The sequence below is a fragment of the Mus pahari genome, chromosome X (assembly GCF_900095145.1).
Source record: "Mus pahari chromosome X, PAHARI_EIJ_v1.1, whole genome shotgun sequence".
Classification (NCBI taxonomy): domain Eukaryota; kingdom Metazoa; phylum Chordata; class Mammalia; order Rodentia; family Muridae; genus Mus; species Mus pahari.
The window spans coordinates 77753018-77763798 of record NC_034613.1 but is presented as its reverse complement, the minus strand read 5'-3'; the positions used below and the strand labels follow the sequence as shown (position 1 = coordinate 77763798).

The following is a 10781-nucleotide window of genomic DNA, read 5'->3' as shown; positions in this document are numbered from 1 at the left end:
TTTGCATTTTCTTTGATTGTTGTGTCCATGTTCTCTATGGAATCTTCTGCAGCTGAGATTCTCTCTTCTATCTCCTGTATTCTATTGCTGATACTCACATCTATGGTTCCTGATTTCTTTCCTAGGATTTCTGTCTCCAGAGTTGTTACATTTGGGGTTTTCTTTATTGCTTCTATTTCCCTTTTTAGGTCTTGTATGGTTTTGTTCAATTCCATCACCTGTTTGTTTCTGTTCTCCTCTCTCTCTTTAAGGACTTCTACCTCTTTAAAAGTATTCTGTTTTTCTTTAAGGACTTGTACCTCTTTAACAGCAATCTCCTGCTTTTCTTTAATAATGCCCTTCTTAAAGTCCTCTACCAGCATCATGAGGTATGCTTTTAAATCCAGTTATTGCTTTTTGGGTGTGTTAGTGTATTCAGGACTGAGGTGGGATTCCTAAGTTCTGATGATGGTGAGTGGTCTTGGTTTCTCTTAGTAAGATTCCTATGTTTGCCTTTCGCCATCTGGTGATCTCTGGAGTTAGTTGTTCTAGTTGTCTCTGTTTGAGCTTGTTCCTCCTGTGATTCTGTTAGCCTCTGTCAGCAGTCCTGAGAGTCCAGCCTTCTCCTGAGTCTCAGTGGTCACATTACTCTCTGCAGGCAAGCTCTCCTCTAGCAGGGAATGTGCACAATGGCCTGGCCTTCAGATCTGCACCCTGGCTGAAAATGTAGACCCAAAACTGTGCCTTTCCCAGAAGATGTGTTGGCTCTGCAGTTTATTCACTCACCTGCACAGACTAGCCACCAAGGGACCCAGGACACAATATGACTTTCTCACCTTCTCTGGCAGACAGAGCCCTCACAGGTGGCCACCTTTCCTCTTGCGAGGAAGGTGCCCAAATTTCTGGATCCTGAAACAGGGTCTGTCCCAGAACCTAGGTTGCTTCTGTCTGTCCCAAAGCTGTGTAACTTCTGTGGTCCACACTCTCACCAGTGCAGACTGTAACCTAGGAGAACCAGAGCAAAGATGGCTCCCAAACCAGCTCAGGCAGTGAGAGCTGTCCCACACAGACACCTCTCCTCTGGTGGGGAAGATGCTTGTATGTCTAGAGACAGACAGGGTATCTTTCCCAGAAGCTGTGTTGCCTCTGCAGGCTGCCCTCTCCCCAGCAACACACTGGAGCAACCATGGCAAAGAAGGTTCTCTTACCAGCTCAGGGAGTGAGAACCCTCCCAGGTGGACACCTCTCCTCTGGTGGGAAATGTGCAGGATGTCTGGAGTCAGAAATGGAGTCTGTCCCAGCTGCTGTGTCACTTCTGCAGGCCGCCATCTCCCAGCAGTACACCAGAGCAAATATGGCTCTCCTAACAGCTCAGGCCTTGAGACCCCTCCCAGCTGGACATCCCTCCTTGGGCTGGAAAGGTGCTGAATGACTGGAGCCAGAAATTGTATCTTTCCCAGAAGCTGTGTTGCTTCTGCAGACCGACCTCTCCCTGGCCATGCACCAGTGCAAAGATAGCTCTTGCTGTTTGTGTTTTTATTATTGGTTCTATTTTCACTTTCAGGACTTGCATAGTATTTATGTATTTATTTATTTATTTATTTATTTATTTATTTATTTATTTATCTGTCTATTTGTATTTTCCTTTATGACTTCAAGAAATTTACTTGTTTCCTCTTTAAAGACCTCAATATGTTTGATTGCATTTCCCTGTATATCGTTTTTTTTTTTTGGGGGGGGGGAGACACTTAGCATCTTTCACGTTTTTGTTGAAACATTTGTTTTTAATTTACTTTTTAAACTCCGTATTCTATTCCCTGTCCTCCATCCACCACTGATCCCTGTCTCCACTGGGATGCCCCTACTTCCCACCCTTTAAACTTCCTGGGGCCTCTAGTCTCTTTAGGGTTAGGTGCATCATCTCAGAATGAACACAGATCCAGTAGTCCTCTACTATGTATGTACTGGGGGGCTCATATCAGCTTGTTTCCTTTATATCTTTAAATGATTTATTCACTTTTTCTTTGAAGGCCTATATCAACTTTGTAAGATTGGATTTAACATCATTCCTTGTGCTTTGGTTGTGTTAGGGTATACAGAGGTGACTTCAAAATGGTAACTATGCTCTGAAGATGTCATATTGTCCTGATTTGGTTGATTACGTGCATTTGAGGGCCTTTAGCCATCTGAATGGCTTTGGTCCCTGGTTGTTCCTGTTGTAGTATGTATTGGAAAGAGGTTATCTGTTATGGTCCTGGTGTGACAGGCCTCTGATGGTTATCTTTGGGTGTATGGTACCAGATCGACAGGTCTATAGGGTTCATGATCTGGAGGTCTGTGTGGTTATTGAGTTACAGGTCTACATGTTTCAAGAACTTCAGGTCCAATAAAGGAGTACAGAAAGGTGGCAGGTGAGTGGAGGTCCCCTGGGATAAGAGGCTGCTCAGAGCCACTTGGTTTGTTCAAGAGGATTCATCTAGGTGCGAAGATAGGTAGGGAGGGGGAAGTTTACCTTTATGGTTCAGGATCTACAGGTCTGATGAAGATGGGAGGAAAGGTTGCAGGAGAATGGAGGTCCCCCTGTGATAGCAGGCTGCTCAAGGCAGCTTAGCTTGCCCTACAGAACTCAGCAAGGAGGCCAGACAGATGGGGAAGTGAAGCTTACCTGTATTTTTCAGGTTCCCCAGGTCTGATGAAGATGGGAAGAGTGGTTCGAACACCATTTTTTTAAAGTATAATCTAATGGTTCTTAGTATTTCCACAGTGTCTTTGCTACATGATCCCTTTGTGTTTCTGACTTTGTTGACTTGAATAGTCTTCTTTCTGATCTTTAGTTAGTTTGGATAAGAATCATTCTATCTTATCATTTTCCCAAAGAACAAACTCTGTGTTTCATTGATTCTGTTCATTCTCTTTGTTTCCATTTCATTGATTTCAACCCTCAGATATATTACTTCCCACCATTTATTCTCCTTGTATGAGCTTGCTTCTGTTCTAAAACTTTCAGGCATGCCATTTACTTGCTTGTATGAGATCTCTCCAATTTCTTTATGTAGGCAATTAGTGCTATAGACTTTCTTACTAGCACATTTTTCACTGTGTGCCAAAAGTTTGGTATGCGGTATATTCCTTGTCTTTGAATTTTAGGAAATCTTTCATTTCTTTCTTAATTTCTGTTTTGTTTCGTTTTTTCTTTTCTTTTCTTTTCTTTTTTTTTAACATAGCTATTCAGTACATTATTACCCAGGTAACATGAATCCACAGACTTTCTGTCATTTATTTATTTATTTATTTATTTATTTATTTATTTATTTATTTAAATCCAGCTTCAAACCATGGAAGTCAGATAAGATGTAGAGGATTATTTTCTTGGTTTTTTTTTTTTTTTTTTTTTAGACTTATTTTGTGACTGAGTATTTGACTGAGTATGTGGTCAGTTTTGGGAAATGTTCTGTGAGGTGCTGAGAAGAAGGTATAATCGTTTGTGTTTGGGTGAAATGTTCTGAAGGTATCTCTTAGGTGTATTTTGTTTATAATATTTATTAGCTCCAGTATTTATCTCCTTAGGCTTTGCCTGGGTTACCTCTCCATTGATAAGAGTAGGGTATTGAAGTTTTCTCCTATCAGTGTATGAGTGACAATATGAGAATAAGCTTTTGTAGTGTTTCCTTTACAAATGTGGGTACCCTTGTGTTTTTGCCATAGATGTTTAAGAAATCATCCATTGGACTGAGTACAGGTTCCCCAATGGAGGAGCTAGAGAAAGGACCCAAGGAGCTGATGGGGTTTGCAGTCCCATAGGAGGAACAACAATATGAACCAACCAGTACCCTCAGAGCTCCCAGGGACTAAACCACCAACCAAAGAGTACACAAGGAGGGAATTAAGGTGGGCCACCTATGTAGCAGAGGGTGGCCTGTGAAATATAAATGAGATGAGTGGCCTTTGGTCTTGTGAAGGCTCAATGCCCCAGTGCAGGGGAGTGCCAGGACAGGGAATTGGGTAGTGAGCAGGGGGAGAGAGGATGCAATGGGGGGGGGGTCTGAGGGGAAATGAGGAAAGGAGATAAAATTTTAAATGTAAATAAAGAAAGTATCTAAAAAAATTAAAAAAAAAATAATTCTCAAAGAATCAATAAAACGTTTTAAAACAAACAATAAACAAAAACAAAAAAGAAAACATCATCGTGGTAGTTTTATCCCATGATGAGTATAAAGTACCCTTGCCTATCTCTTTTGATTAACATTTGGTTTTAAGTCTATTTTTTAGATATTGTAAGGGCTGCACCAATGTGTTTCATAGATTCATTTGAATGGCAAGTCTTTATCCAAACCTCTTCACTAAGATAATATCTATCTTTGATATTGAGTTGCATTTCTTGCATATAGTAGAACGATGGATCTTGGTATTTGCCTATTTTTTGTTAATCTATGTCTTGCATCTTCTATTATCTCTTCTTTATCTCTATTTTTAGTGTTTTGCTTATTATGTGCTTAAGAGACACCCTGTTCTGTTCCAATCTATTTGGTGTTCTATAAGCTTCTTGTACTTTTATAGGCATTTCCAACTTTAGGTTAGAGAAATATACTTCTATGACTTCATCAAAATGATTCATTAGCCTTTGAGTTGTTAATCTTCTGTTTCCTTTTCTCCTATATTTCTTGCATAATATGCTAGATTCCCTGGATGTTTAATGTCAAGAATTATTTATATTAACATTTTCTTTGACATATTCATTTTACCTATTGTATCTTCAATGCCTGAGGTTATTTCTTCTGTCTCTTGTATTTTGTTGGTGATGCTTGAGTCTATAAGTCCTGATAATTTTCCTAAACCTTTTCATTTCCAGAATTCCAAATTTGTGTTTTTCCTTTATTGCTTCAATTTTCATTTTCAGGTCTTGAACTGTTTTATGTGTTTCCTTCAACTCTTTGTTTTATTCTTGGATTTTTTATTAGATATTTTCTTTATTTACTTTTCAAATGCTATCTTCAAAGTTCCCTATACCCTCTCTGTGCCCTGCTCCCCTACCCACCCACTCCTACTTCTTGGCTCTGGCATTCCCCTGTACTGGGGCATATAAAGTTTGCAAGACCAAGGGTTGTCTCTTCTCAATGGTGTCCAACTAGGCCATCTTTTGCTACATATGCAGCTAGAGACATGAGCTCTGGGGGGTACTGGTTAGTTCATATTGTTGTTCCACATATAGAGTTGCAGACCCATTCAGCTCCTTGGGTACTTTCTCTAGCTCCTCCATTGGGAGCCCTGTGTTCCGTCCAATAGCTGACTGTGTGGATTTCTTTAAGAAATTATTCATATCCTCCATTTGTTCTTCTGGCTTTCTTTGAGAAATTTATTCATTCATTCCAATAGTTTCTTTGTTTTTACCTTGATTTCTAAGAGGAATTTTTACATTTCCACTTAAATACCTCTATCATCTTCATAAAGTTGGTTTCAATGACACATTCTTCTTCTTTAGCTGCATTGGAATATTGAGGGGTTGATGTAGTAGGATATATGGGCTCTAGTGCTGACATACTGCCCTGAATGTTATATGATTTTGTTCTTATGTTGGAAACTAAAAAGGGGCCCTGGGGAAGAGGGGGAAGGGGGTAAGGCCAAAACCCCTCCAGAGTTCCCTTATGCTCTGGACAGACAGGTGTGGGAAGGATGCCAGACTCTTTCCACTCAACCCTTGTTGGGCACCCAAGCCTCTGATCCACTATTCGGGTGGTGGCCAAGGGCTAGCCCAACCTGGGAACACCGGGGCTACTTTCTAAAGCCCCGGCATTATAGGAGAGAGGGAAGAGGGATAAGAGGTTCCTAACACCAGCGAGAGTGAGCACAGAGGATCTTGACTAGAGAACAGGAAGGCATTGCTAAAGGGACCCTGATATAGCTGTCTCCTGTGAGGCTATGTCAGTGCCTGGCAAATACAGAAATAGATTCTCACAGTCCTCTATAGGATGACAACACAGGGCCCCCAATGGGGGAGCTAGAGAAAGTATCCAAAGAGCTGAAGGGGTCTGCAGCCCTATAGGTGGAACAACAATATGAACCCCCAGAGCTTATGTCTCTAGCTGCATATGTAGCAGAAGATGGCCTAATCAGCCATCATTGGGAAGAAAGACCCCTAGGTCTTGCAAACTTTATATGCCCCAGTACAGGGGAATGCCAGAGCCAAGAACTGGGAGTGGGTGGGGAGGGGAGCAAGACAGGGGGAGTGTATAGGGAATTTTTGGATTAGCATTTGAAATGTAAATAAAGAAAATATATAATAAAATTAATTATACATAAAAAAGGAAAGAAACAGCTCATTAGGAGAAAGCCTATCCCATCCTCCAAGCTCAGTGGGCCTTGATGAGCAGAGACATTCTATGGTTTTAGAGCTTTATTGTAGAAAGGCAAGGAGAAAGAGAGAATATAGAATAGAGAGACAGAGACAGAGACAGAGAGACAGAGAAGGAGAGAGAGAGAAGGCTAGAGAGAGAGATTGTAAGAAGGAGAGAGGGAGAGGAGGAGAGGAGAGGAGAGGAGAGGAGAGGGGAGAGAAGACAAAGAGAGAGGAGAGAGGAGAGAGGAGTGAGAGAAGTGAGAGGTAAGATAACAAAGGAATGAGAGAAGTGAGAGAGGAGAGAAGACAGAAAGAGAGGAGTGAGAGGGTGAGAGTGAGAAGTAAGAGAGAGACCAGTAAGAGAGCTAGGAGGGGCTGAACAGCCCTTTTTCTGGTCTTTATTGTTGATAGGTAACTGGGAAGGAGTTTAACCTGAAGTTCAGAAGCTTGGGGCATTGCCTACATGACTTGTAGCCATACTTCTCTTGTGGGGGCTGTGGTGCTCGGTAACTTAGGCAGGAATAAGAGTTCCAGGAGCATGAGGGAACGCCTACCATGTCATGTAGTTGAATTATCACCCTTTTTGTGGTTCAGACCTCTGCTTGACTGGAGACTAGCCAGTCTGTGCATAGCCAAATGCTCCCCATTCTTAGACTGGTGTCTAGGCAACTGGGTTTGTCTTGATAATTGTTCTAGGTGCCAATTTCTAAATTTTGCTTTGGTTTATTTTGTTTCTTTTTTTTTTATTTTTTTTAATTTTAGTTGGTACATTATGTTCTTGATTTTCATTACTCTCTGGTATTGTAGCCTCGATGTCCTGTGGTTGAGTATAGGGTCTCTGTTTGAGTTGGGCACTTGACTTATGATGTCCAGGATGAAACATAGTCATGACTTTAGCAAGTTCAAGACAGCATAGAGCTATAAGAAAAAAAAAGCAGGAAAAATGAAATATTTTAAATATGTCAGTTCACAATCTCATGATTAGGCAACAGAAATGTTTTGCCCACTAACTTCAGGCTAAACAGAATGGAGTGATGGAGCTAACGTCTTCCCTTTCAGAAAAAAAGATCTTCCCTTAATACATAGTAGAAATGTGATACAGAGTACAAGATGCACAAGAGTATGTCTTGAGGAGAAACCCAATTATATTTTTCAGACTCTGGGAATTGCATCTTGTCTGTAGATGATGTATCTTTGTTGTGGGAAATATCTAGAGCTTGCCACTGTGCCAGTTGATCTCACTCACTCTGTCTCTCAGCCTACCAACTGCCATCCCTGCTAGGCATACATGACTCCCAACGGGCCATCTCTCGGACAGGGCCCCCAAGTTCCTCTACCTTTCACACAATGCCTGATGCACCCTTGGTTAGCCATCTCAACACCTAATTACCCAGTAGAATAAAGACTCTTAACGCTTTATTAGCCAATCATATTTACTTATCAACAATAACACAGTGTACAATGTGCCAATATAATAATTTCAGAGCCAAATGATAATTATAAAACCTTAAAATAATTACTCTTTTTTTGAATTTTTATTAGATATTTTCTTTATTTACATTTCAAATGTTATCCCCTTTCCTAGCTTCCCCTTCGAAAATCCCCTGTCCCCTCCAGCCTCCTGCTCCCAACCAACCCTCTCCTGCTTTCTGGCCCTGACATTCCCCTATAGTGGGGCATAGAACCTTCACAGGACCAAGGGCCTCTCCTCCCATTGATAAACCACTAGGTCATCCTCTGCTACATATGCAGCTAGAGCCATGAGTCCTACCATGTGTTTTCTTTGATTTGTGGTTTAGTCCCAGGGAGCTCTGGTTAGTTCATATTGTTGTTCCTCCTATGGGGCTGCAGATCCCTTCAGCTCCTTGGGAACTTTCTCTAGCTCCTTCATTGGTGACCCTTTGCTCCGACTAATGGATGGCTGCAACACAATTATTCTAACCTTTTGATAATACATCAGTCTCCATTCTGCTTCTCCTTCTCCTCCTCAGACCCCTATCTCTGTCTCCTCAACTCCTTCCTCTTCCCTTCTCCTGTCCAATCACAAGCCTCCCAATGCCCGAAATGTGATTGGACATGGAAAAATCCTGCAGCATATGTTTGCTTAGGTGTCCAAGTCTTCATTGGCATACAATGTAAAGTGTAGACTTGGGCAAAACTTTGCTGATTAAATTTCCTTTTGCTAGCCGGGCCATGGTGGTGCATGCCTTTAATCCCAGCACTTGGGAGGCAGAGGCAGGCAGATTTCTGAGTTTGAGGCCAGCCTGGTCTACAGAGTTCATTCCAGGACAGCTGGGGCTACACAGAGAAACCCTGTCTCAAAACCATCAAAAAAAAAAAAAATCAAAACTTCCTTTTGCTTAAGGACCTAAGCACCACATATCTGATGAATGAAAATATTTCTGAGAAATGAAATAAATTGTAGAAAACACATAGAATATTTTGTAGGGTTCTATTTTGATGGTAGGGAGGCAGGTCCCTTTAACAGTATTGGTTATATGAGCACATACATTTCAGGAAGAATCTTAGTGAATCACAAGATTTTGCCAAAACTAAGGCAGTTACAGAGACTCAAGTTCAAGGTAAAGATATCAATGTAGAAATCACAGAACTAATTGATGACCTAGAAACTTTTGAAGTACTGCTGCCAATCTACAATCTGGTTGATAAGTCAAACTGTAAACTACATAAATTAAAATCACTGCAAATTTATTTCCTTGTATCATTGAAATTCCAAGTTACAAGGAAAGTCTGGTGCTGCTCTTGGAAAATGAAGGTTGCATTAAAAGATTGCTATACCTTTCCCACACTTGTGAAAAGCATCCTAACATGGAAGGCTTATGCTATTTGAATAGCATAATTAAAGGAATCCTATTTCTCAATGATACATGTTTGTTTAACATCAAGTTTTCTGATGAATTCAACATGGATATGGTAGGATACCTGCAATATGACCCTGCTTTGAATCAGCCAAAGTGACACAGGGAATTCTTTATGTAAACTATGTAATTCAAAGAAAGTATGCTAGTACCACACTCCCAACTTAGGCAAAACATATACTAGACCTACAGAATGCAATATGTTCATGATATTGTGTTGCCTACACCATCCATATATGAGGAGAATCATCACTTTGATCTTACCACTATTATTTTTTTCAACGTGGTGAAATGATTACCATGCTGCAGGAAAATGAATTTTTTTTGCTCCAAATTTTTGCTCAGTTAAAATATAATACTGTAGGTGATGAGAGACCACATGAATTGTTATTATTTTTGAAGAAAATCTGTGAATTTGCTAAGATATTATACTCTCAAAAGAAAATGCATTACTGAAAACATTGATAAAGCTAGAAATAAGAGTGTTCTGAAGGTTGTATTGAACATGCATAATTACCAAATACAAGTATCTGCTCTAGAAATATTTTCTCATCTAGTAGAATATAGTCCATGCCTTGTCTAAGAGTATCTAATGGTAGGAACTCAGGACAGTGAATATAATGGTGACCTTGTCATTTATATAATGATCAAAAAAAGAACTGTGTTTCTAATCCTGAATTTTCATGAGGTATCATTTGGACAAATGTTCTTCTTGATCCAGGAAATATACATGGGAAAGAAGGAAATTTCTGCAATTCTTCTATGCATGGTGCATGAGAATACTCATAGCACCAATTTTGTCCATCAGAGTAGAAAATAACAGCAAAAATAATAGGGCTAACATCTGCCCTGATAATTATCAGAATGCACAATTCCTTGGAGTAGCTTTATAAATACTCACATTTTGTGTGCAATGCCACCATTCAATGTGCATAAAAGTGATATCTTGAGCAACAACTTGCTCAGCAGAGTCTTGGTGCTGGTGAGTTGAAAGCATACATTTCTGATTTTGTGTGCTGACCAGTTTATGAGAAAGCTGATTGACCTTAAAGTTGAAATTAACAATCTTTAAATAATTAAGAAAAACTTTTTAAACCAGTTGTTAATGTTTTATGCATAATAGAAGTCAGTACAATATGTTAAAGTCAGCTATTATTAAGCTGTTTGAATTTATAAAAGAAGAAAACATCAAATCTCTTATTGCAAACATTGTGGGGAAAAAGTATGGCTTTTGGATCATTTGATTATGTCCAGACCTTTAGAGGTTTGAAAACCAAATATGAAGAGGAGAAAATAGAAAGTCAAATATGAAGGTATTTACATAATATAAAATACCAGAAAATTATTGCAGACATATCAAGGTTATGGAGGTAAAAGTCAAGGCAGACATATGTTGTAGAGTAATCACAGAAGAAGGAGGAGGAAGAGGAAGGGGAGGAGAAGTAGGAGAGGAGGAGGAGGAGGAGGAGGAGGAGGAAGAAGAAGAAGAAGTAGAAGAAGAAGAAGAAGAAGAAGAAGAAGAAGAAGAAGAAGAAGAAGAAGAAGAAGAAGAAGAAGAAGAAGAAGAAGAAGAAGAAGAAGAAGAATGA

The 10781-nt window shown here is 39.9% G+C and overlaps 1 pseudogene; it reads left to right on the top strand.

Annotated features, from left to right (window-relative positions):
• LOC110314388 overlaps positions 1–10781 on the top strand; it is a 90722-nt pseudogene that overhangs the window by 78897 nt on the left and 1044 nt on the right.